This window comes from Pseudoliparis swirei, chromosome 14, assembly GCF_029220125.1.
Source record: "Pseudoliparis swirei isolate HS2019 ecotype Mariana Trench chromosome 14, NWPU_hadal_v1, whole genome shotgun sequence".
In the NCBI taxonomy this organism is placed as follows: domain Eukaryota; kingdom Metazoa; phylum Chordata; class Actinopteri; order Perciformes; family Liparidae; genus Pseudoliparis; species Pseudoliparis swirei.
This window is the reverse complement of record NC_079401.1, coordinates 8,118,320-8,127,940: the sequence shown is the minus strand read 5'-3', so window position 1 is coordinate 8,127,940 and position 9,621 is coordinate 8,118,320.

Sequence of the window (9,621 nt, the reverse complement as noted above, 5' to 3'; positions counted from 1 at the left end):
AGGCGGCATTTATTTACACAACAAGGAGGCTCCACTGCTCGTAGATGGTAAATCATTTCATGAAAAGAAAAACACAAGATATAAAACATTGTTAAATCAAAAGGACGACACTAAAGTGAGACTGTCCGACATTTTTAATTTTTTATTAGGCTTGATTCGAAGAGATTTCGAAGAACTTCGTGATTGTAATAGAGATTATTATTGTTATCACCATTTGTAAAACACAATTAGCTTCTCACAGCTTATTGTTGGACATCGTTCAGAGTAAATAAAACAAAAGTAGACAGAATGCTGCGCCGTGTACTCGACGCAGCATTGAAAAATGTTCCATAAACTATTTAGTTTATACTCATAACTTAAACATGGCGGCGTTTCCACACGTCTGAATAATGTAAGAAGCGAGTGCGGCCGCAGATGCCGATGAAGGCCGGCTCGAGAGAGAGAGCCGACGTAACCGGATCCAGCCGGTCGCGGTTTAACTAATCCCGAGTCGTGAGAGCCGGGGAGGAAATCTGAGTTCAGGGGCGGTTTCTTGATGGATGATCCACAAAACACCAGTTATGGATCATCCACTGGGGCAAAGGAGCTAAATTGCTGAGCGACGTTTCCTGCATTAAGCCCAGAATAGGTTTGAATGGATTCGCAGAGCGGGGAGAGGATGAGCCTCTCTCATGGGATGGGAAGAGGGGTCAGCGGTGACAGGAACTCACAATAAATGAGTATTTCACTTCATGGATGCAGTGAAAATGTGACCTGCAGGTGTGAGAGCGGGTCGTCCTTCGGTAAGCACGTTAGCGGTTCGATTCCCCGCCTCGGCGTGTCAACGAGTCCATGAGCGAGACGCTGAAGCTCAAGTTACTTCCCGGGCTACTAACTGTTCGATTTAGGAGGAAAAACTGAGGGAGGAGTTGATGAAAAAGCCAGTTAGGACATTGCAATTATTATATAATAAATCTGTTGGGCTAACCGGCACCAACTCACGACTGTACTTCACCGAGTAGTTAAAACTCTTCTCAAGGTCCATTTCATTTAATTGAAATTATCCTTTTCTTTTATAGCTCTGCAGAAAGAGAGTAAATAATCTGCAGTCGGCGAGAAATACAAAACCCAAAATTCCTACTTGTGTTGTCCATGTGGGTCGGATGTGTAAAAAAAAAAAGCTGAATATATATGGAAAGTGGTTGAGTTCTATAAAAGAGGACAAAACCACACAAAAAATAATCTTGTTTTTCAATTTTGACTAAACTTGCTCTTAATATGCGCATAACCTCCTTCGGCTGCTCGTCCTCAGCTGAACCCTCGGGGCCGATTTGTGCACGGAGCACCCGAGGGTGATGAACCGGGCCGGCTGATCGGAACCACAGGAACCCGTTGTTCTCACTCCCCAGTGGGAACCCCGGAGCGGGAGGCGGGCCCGTCAGCTCCATCACCGTCGGGATAATCCCAGACACGACGTTTTTATTGGCCCGAGTCTCGCTCCAGCGACACAACCAGCAGTCTCATAAGTCAGCCATGCCTCTTTCTCTTTTTCTCCGTCTCTATTTTAGAGCCTCCTTTCACTCACTCGCTTATATCTCTGGTATATAGAAGCACTAGTCGACCGATGTGGAGTTATTTTTACGGCTGATGTAAATATTCAGAGAGCGGTTGCCGCTGATATCAGGTTGTTGTTGTTGTCGTTTTTTCCTGGCGATGTGTCAGCAGACGTTGTTTTGCGATCGAGAACACTTTGAGGGAGAAGATCGTGGTTGCTCTGAATCTCGTCGCTCTGGTTTTAGATTAGATTGCCAAACTTTATTCATCCTCAGTGGGGAAACTCATCTGCCTCCGACAAGTCAAACAGACAACAACAAACACACACGGAGACATCAAGTGGAGGACAGGGGTCACGCTTACAGATATTTGTACACACGGTTTGTTGTTAGAACCGTGTGCAAAACTCGATGATGACCGACCCAACATTCGTTTTTTGAAGCGCACGACCGACGCCACGCAACGCCAAACCAAAAGGCTCGCTGGAAATGAGTATGTGTGATTTTTTAATTATTTTTTTAATGAGGCTTATTTGTCTTAGTTGGCTGTGTGCATTGTTCTGAAGGTGCGTCATCAGTTTGGTGGAGGATACAAGAAGGAGCCAATTAAAACTGACATTCGACAACGAGCGGCGAGGAAGGGCGGTCGGGGTGACTCGGAGTACAACATGACCAATTACACACATATATATATATATATATATGTGTGATATATCATATCAGTGCATGAAACAAGCCCACTCACTGACCAAATAAAACAATTATGGAAACATAACATCAGCTCATACACGTGAAGTGAATTCCCAAGACCTGCCGGTCACGTCGACTTCCATGAATCAACATTATATTTCACTATAGAATATAACAACGTTCCATAGTGGAAGGTGGCGTTAAGTAGGTGTTTAACATAATGTCATTACGTGACGGCGTAAATGAGGTGTGCTTTCGCCACGTCCGAAACCCGAAATGTACAAACATGCCTCGTTTTTCAAATTGGAATTTTATTTTTTTATTTTTTTCAATGTTTAACAGCTGGTAATTTCATTCTCAGCTGCTCGATGTTGACTAATTGGCGAGTCAGTTAGTAGCTGAAGTGCATGCAGCGAGTACCTTGAATACTGATGAGCTCCACCACCCAGATTTTGGTACAAGAGCAGAACTGATTAGTATTAAAAAATATTTTAATAATTGAGAAATCCAGTTCTCGCTGCTTTGATCGGCTCACACGCCGTGGAGTCATCGACGTGTGAACACCTCACGCACACTTTCTATAAGTTCAGACGTGTTTCATCATCGTGCGAGACCCAATTCAGAGCCTTTTTGGATCGCTACTCCCCAAAAAATTCAAAATGTAGTCATGATTTCCCCACGACATTTGAAGAAATGCCGTGAAACCAAAAAGCAGCTTCCCGCTCCCGTTTCTTCCGGTGCTGTCGAAATGCATTGTTTTTTTTAATGGGCATTTCAGAGCATCCAAGAAAAGCCCGTCCTGGCCCTGCTTGAGTCACAGTGAACAGATGGCATATCGGAGGCAGGATACAAATTTTAAAAAAAAGTAAGAGGGGGGGAATCAAAGAGTTTATTGATCGAGCAGCTTAATTAAAGAAGACTGAGTGTCAGTGCTTGGAACGCAGAGGGACTGAACTTCACAGCATCTGGTGTGAACCCTCCCAGACAGAGAGAGCACGAGGAGCCAGGAGATAATTCAGCCTTTGTAGTGAGCCGCACACACACACACACACACACATTTCATCACATATACACACGGTTGAAGTCTCTACTGAGCTTTAGGCTCGAGGAAGTAGCAGAAGAGGGAGAAAGAAGCTAGAAGGAAAACAACAACAATAACTGTGCAAGCACCCTAAAAGTATTGTGGGATGTGTCTTATATCGGCTCTTAGGGAGTTTCTGCCTCCTCGGCTCCTCACGCCGTTACTTCTCGCCGTGCGTGTTGATGTCGCCGCTCGATTTCCTTTCCCAACGCCGTCGCTGGAGAAGCCCGGTCCAACCCACGCGTCGCTCGAGACAACGGCGCTCAAAAAAACAGAAAAAAAGCGGAGCCGTGATTATGGAGTCGACTCATAGGGGCACTAATGTGGAACAGGGAAAGATCACACACACACACACACACAGGTACACACCTGAGCGAGCCAATACTGAGCCCGGGCTTCATTCCGCGGGGCCTGTCGGCAGGAAGACTGATGGAGGCTGGCAGACGGGCGTTTAGGGAGGAGTCCGTCTGTTCCACGGCGTCGTGGCGGAGCCAGCCTCCATCCATCTCCATTATACACATCCACATGCCACCGGGCAGCGAACAACTCCTCTGAGAATGACCACGGGAGTGGAGGGAGGAGGTGGGATGGGTGCAGAGGAGGAGGAGAGAGAGAGTCTGTCAAACTCCTGTTATGCCGCGATGCTCCCGCTCCTCCTCCTCGGCCTCTTCGCGTGTGAAACGCTGACAGAGGAGGAGGAGGAGGAGGAGGAGGAGGAGGAGGAGGAGGAGGAGGGAGTCCAGAGGGACGACATTTAAATTCATTCTCTGCTCTCTTTCACCTCCCCATGAATACATGTGTATTGATGCAGATTGCATTCATTCATTCTTTACTGCCCGGCACTGTTTGTATTGTTTATCGAAGACTAAACACGTCAACAACCTTTTCTTCCGGGACCAAGACGAGGCCACACCGAAGTCATTGAACAACATGCAGCATTCATATTGGACACATTACACTCTGAGTCGTTGTCAACAGGGCGCGACTCCTGTGGTTGTATAAAAGTCTATGCTTCATGTGTTAAAACTGCATTCTCTCTCCTGACCACCAGGGGGCGACTCATCTGTTTGTTTAGAAGTCTCTGCTTCATGTGTTAAAGCTGCATTCTCTCCACTGACCACCAGGGGGTGACTCCTCTGGTTGTTTAGAAGTATATGCTTCATGTTTTAGCAGCATTCTCTCCACTGACCACCAGGAGGCAGCTTCTCTGGTTGTATAGAAGCCTATGCTTCATGTGTTAAAGCTGCATTCTCTCCACTGACCACCAGGGGGCAGCTTCTCTGGTTGTATAGAAGCCTATGATTCATGTGTTAAAGCTGCATTCTCTCCACTGACCACCAGGAGGCAGCTTCTCTGGTTGTATAGAAGCCTATGCTTCATGTGTTAAAGCTGCATTCTCTCCACTGACCACCAGGGGGCAGCTTCTCTGGTTGTATAGAAGCCGATGCTTCATGTGTTAAAGCTGCATTCTCTTTTTAGAGGACAAATTATTTTAATTCCCAGAATAGGAGTTTTACAAACAATTAAAGCGTAATTAGAACATTACATTACTGCCATGGCAATGAATAAAAAAACACATTAAGAATTCATTCTTTTCTGGATAAGGCACCGTCCTCCCGGCAGTAAGATCTTCCATGCATGCCTCCATTACTGTAGAAAGTTTGAGGCTGCCAGAGAGAAGGATGACATGACAAAAAAAACAAAATTGCCCACACGGACACGGATCACTGAGCCAGCAGGAAGTCCCGTTGTCAGCACAATAACTGAGCCGCAAAAAAATAACGTAACCTTTCTATCTATCTGCAACAGGCACCTTGGGAGAGAAAAAACCTCTGTGGTTGTGCACACGATCTGTAAACGGCCAGATGAATAGCAAGATACGAAGGAGATCAGACGTAAACGGCTGGCTGGAAATGTGGTTGCCATGGGAACAGCAGCTTGCTATGTTGTGGGGGAATTATCAATCACATTGATCAAGTTTAACTGAACCAGACTAAGTTTTGGAAAGCTCCTTAGTGACTGCTTTTTGTTAGGATATCAGGAATAATACAGTGAACAGTAAAACAAATTAATTCAGTATTCACTATTTTGTAATATTATAAGTTGTTGGTCTATTTCACGTCTCTCCAACTCACATTTAAAAGTTTTTTTTCTGATGTGAGGTCAAACAAAAAAACACAGATTTGTGATATTGGATATAAATATCATGTACTCGACTTAACTGAAGCTGAACACATTGTAAGTCTCTCTCTCTCTCTCTCTCTCTCCACTTCTAGTCCTTTCTTCTCCTGCCGGCTGACGTCCACGAGGCCAGTTGAGGTTTCAAAGATGACGCGGCGGAGGATAACCTCTGGAACCGGTTTGAACAAGATGTCAGACTGACGCAAACTTCTTATTCCCGGCCAGCAAACATCAACCGTCGCCGGGCAGATTTATCAGGCAGGCTCGTGAAAAAAAAGAAGAGGAATCTTGTAAAAAGAGGTCGTGAATGTGCACTTATTATTACTCAACATTCACATGATTTAACGCTCGCAGTCATGTAACACCACGCATTGTTCTCATCTTGCAGTCTGATGATGAAGAACCGAAGGAGGCTTTTTTTTATTTTTTATATGCCGACGACTAACTGATGGCGAGCGCACCTCCCTCTCGGATAATGTCGCAAACGTCCCCGAATCCAATAAAGAGCTGGACAGAGAGGCGATACCGCTAAGCTCAACTCAGGTTCCCCCTATAGGCAAATACTGCACATAGACGGGGTCGTTTACCATAAACTAATGCAGCAAGTTCCTCATCCTCGAGTGGTTTAATACAAGGCGGTGAGCTCGTGAGCCGGATGTGCCGTCAGTCTTTATGGAAATACAGATTTAATTGTTTCTCAGTCCCTTTTCCCTCTCTTTTTTTTTCAGATTACACCAGTATGAGGGCTATATTTCCCCGCGGACACAGGTGAAGAGGGGCGTGACGTTAAGAGTGGAGGCACGCCGGCTGGAGTGTAATCACAGATGTAGCCTCCCTCGCGGTCATTAATCAAAGTCGACGCCATCCTCGGGCCTCGACCGGCCCACGAGGAGCCGGCGACGCCCGGGAGGTCTGACGCAGGCGGCTAATCGGGGAAACGATGAAGGGGCCGGGGACCTGGATGAAGAGCGTTTATTTGAAGAAGAAGTGTATTTTTTTTTTTTAAGTCTGTAGGTGTTAATTTAAATGTGTCTGAAGCGCGGCGGCCTCGCCAGAGGCCGGACTTACACCCGTCGCTTCATAATCAGAGTGCAGAACACGTCGCGTCACGAGGAGAGATGTTGTTGTTGTTGTTGTTGTTGTTCTCCGGGTTCGGATTCTTTGAACGTCTTTTAATTCCTTTCGACGTCTCTTTATTCCGCTTTTGATTTATGAGTTTCATCTTTAATTGCGCCCGAGGGGCATCCTACTTACTTTTTAAGCGTATATTTTAAAATGTGCTTGCTCATTTATATACTTATTACCTTCCTTATTATGCTTTTTTATGAAGTTGTATTCACGGTGTCGTTCTCCTCTTTTTTTCCTTGCATCTGTTCCTTGTGTTTTCTGGCCTCTCTGTCTGCTCATTACGCCTCCACCTGTAATTAACCGTGTTCTGACGGTCTCCAACTCAATGAGCTGTGCTACAAAGATCATCTGCAGGTATTTGTGAACGCATTATGAATCCAAGCAAATTAAATTGGCAGAGCAGCAGCCAATTTTTAGCCGGATTTAGAAAGTCCAAAAAATAATATTTAGTTTGCATAATTGGAGAGAGGGATTGGCACATCTGTAATTATGTGTATTTAGGATCTTCGGATTATCAACATGGCATTAAGAGGCTGGCGATGTTGGAGGCCGCATAATGTAATATTAAATACTTTGTTCTTGTCTGTGAGGAGAGAGACTTCATTTACTCCAGATGAGGATTACATTGCATCCCAAATACATCGTACGTCTATGAAGACGCCAGAAGCCTCTCAGCTACTTACAATCCGGAAGAGCCGGGTTCGAGAACCCCGCAACCCCCACAAACTACGCGTGATTGATGCCGCCCCGTTTAATCCGGTTTGGCTTTCTCGTGATTTATTCTCACGAGGGCGAAGGACGCGCCGCCGCTGTGCGATTCACTCCTCACGAAATATAAAACGCTGACTGCGACATCGAGAGCGGCGGCTTCATAAAAATATACCACGCGCGTCTTCTTGAGTGATGGCTGTGAAAAACGGCGCTAACGAGCATCCGTTGTTGTCCTCCTACACGCACACACACACCCCAACACACACTCCTTCCAACGCTTGTAAAGTACGGAGTGCATTAGTGAGATAACGCCGATTATTTTTAACATTATGGCTGCTCCGCAGTGGCAACCCACCGTTGGTTGTTAGTCACACTTCTCAACTCAAGTAGCACAACTTCAAAAAGGCGCTCAGATCTGAGCCAAGCGGTCCGCCATTAGAGAGGAAACCACGTGTTAGCTTTGCTGCTGTCGTTCCAACCTGGAACGACATGTGTGAAATTAGACTAAAGCGATCTGGAACAGACTTTGAAAGTTCAACGTCTGGACAGCGGCGACGTTTCTTTTTCTTTTTTTATGTTCTCGCATCTCGGCTTAGCGAGAGTGTTTGTTTTCTCGCTGACTCGACCCAGCGGTTGCAACCACAGCCCCGTGTTTGCTTGCATCCCATAAATAGAGGAGCACGTTTCCAGCATGGTTTCATATTATTAAGCCTGGATGGTTTATTATCTTTATTTTAGTGTCTTATTCAGAGCATGGCTTGGGTTAAAATAACTACTCAATTAAAGGTCCGGCTTTTGTTAAAGTTAGAGTACCAAAAAGCTGTTTTTTTTGTGAAAGTCTCCACCCGCAACCAAGAAGTCCTCTCCTGACCATTAGTGAGCTCTAAAGATGCAGTTGGATAGAGCCACGCTAGTCGTTTCCCCCCGTTTTCAGTCTTTATGCTAAGCTACGCTAACTGTCTGGTCGAGGCAATCTGACATCTACAGGTATAGTGACAGGTGTAACAAAAACATTTGGCACACAGTTTAAAAATAATGAATACTGTGCGATTCTCAGCTGATTTCATCAAACTCTGATATCATGCAAAAAAAAAACTACTCTTCATTTTTCTTGCTTTTCAAAATAACGTTCTGTCATCACAGGAAACAAGTCAGGTTTAGGCTGATCCAGGACCCAATCAAGATAACGTTAACATTCTTTACAGTGGCGTTGGATGCCAGGGCAATGCCATCTACATCATTAGAGAATTGATATGAGGTGTTCGGGGCCGAGAAAAACAACTTTGTAGAGTTTAACATCAGGAAGTTGCAGGTAATCCACGTGTTTATGTCTAAGACATTAAATATTATCGAGCTGGTTGGTTTCTTCTGTCTTGATCCATAGATATAATTGAGTGTCATCTGCATAACAATGAACGATTACGGAGTGTTTTCTGATAGTACTGCCCAAAGGAAGCATCAATAATGTAAATACAATTGTTCCAAGCACAGAACCGTGTGTGAGAACAGCGTGCTCTCTGCATCTGAATTACTGCCACGCGTTTCACAGAAACATGAAGTGCTTTTTTTAAGACTCTTGACTAAATCGTCCTTTATATACACATAATCAGCTGGTGAGCGTTCCCTACCCGACCGTGAAGTTGTGTCAGTGCTGGATGTCGTGCAAATACACGTGACACCATGTGGCGCTGTCAAATTAATTTCCTATTTTACGAACGAGGGATGGAAACAAAAGAGAAGCGATGCTGTTCCTGCATCCAACCCCCCCACCCACACACACACACACACACACACACACACACACACACACACACACACACACCTACACGCTCTCCTCCTCTTTGGCAACTCGAGTCATTACACACCCCGAGGAAACGAGAGTACGGGGGCCGAGGAAACAGCGCTGCACTCAGAGTCACTGGAGAGAAAAGAAACACGGCTGCGCTGCATTTCAAAAACAACAACAAAATGTGCGCTACAATGCATATAAAACAACGCTTTTTCATTCGAGCTCTGATTAAATATTCACGCCACACAATAGCTGCCATGATTAATTCCTCCGCTCATCTTCAATGCTGTATTCACACAGAGAGGGTGTGCTGCTCCAGCTGCCCCAAAAGCCCTTATCAGTGTGCTCTGTATCCAGCTGTGGCACACTGCTTGACTTCCACCAGCCACTCACAGGAAAATGCTGCATGGCGGTGTGAAGGGGGGGGGGGATAAGTTTGTTTGCTCCTATCTGCCTCTGGGGAAGCCATGCATCCATTCAGATATCGGAGCAGCGAAGGGCATTTCGGA